Below are 670 nucleotides of genomic sequence, written 5' to 3'. Positions count from 1 at the left end.
GTAAATAACTTATTTTATGGAAACCTTAGGGAATTAAATTGAATTTAATCTTGAATAATGGCCATTGTAAATTATACGTGTAGGTACATGTTATCTACAGAGATCCGAGGCTTTTTTTTAAATTTTTTACTATGAAAGAAACGGTACAAAGCTTCAAAAAATTTATTTCACTGCGAAACTACCATTTAAACATTTAGTTCTGAGTTTCTCCAGATGTTTCATTCCGTCCAAAAAAAATAATACTTTGTGTACCAAGGCGGGAAAGTGGATGTTTTCCGGGGTCGAAGGAAGATATGGTCAGGCGAGGCGAAACGGAAGCGAAACTTTCGTGCCGTGGTGCACACAATAGTTTTTATTGTATACACTTACACTTAAAATGATGCCCGTATGCTTAGATCATATATGTACCTATACAGGGTGTTACACGACCGTTCGAAAAAAAAAAATCGGGTTGTAGAGGGCATCAAAACAAGCACACAAGCACAAACGTGTTTCGTTTGGGAGCCACCCCCCAAAGAGTGTTGAAATCTGCATTTCTTCTTTAATTTTTTTCTCAGCAACCATAAGAGTTACAAAGTCGGGTGCCATGTCTTTGAATAGGTTTTTGGGTATGCTCTTTCCGATTTTGCAATTTTTTTTTCAAAATTCCTACCCCTAAAGGGCGCACCCC

The sequence above is a fragment of the Photinus pyralis genome, unplaced genomic scaffold (genome assembly GCF_008802855.1).
Source record: "Photinus pyralis isolate 1611_PpyrPB1 unplaced genomic scaffold, Ppyr1.3 Ppyr1.4_LG4, whole genome shotgun sequence".
Classification (NCBI taxonomy): domain Eukaryota; kingdom Metazoa; phylum Arthropoda; class Insecta; order Coleoptera; family Lampyridae; genus Photinus; species Photinus pyralis.
The sequence above is the reverse complement of the archived record's forward strand: the minus strand, read 5'-3'. Positions refer to the sequence as shown.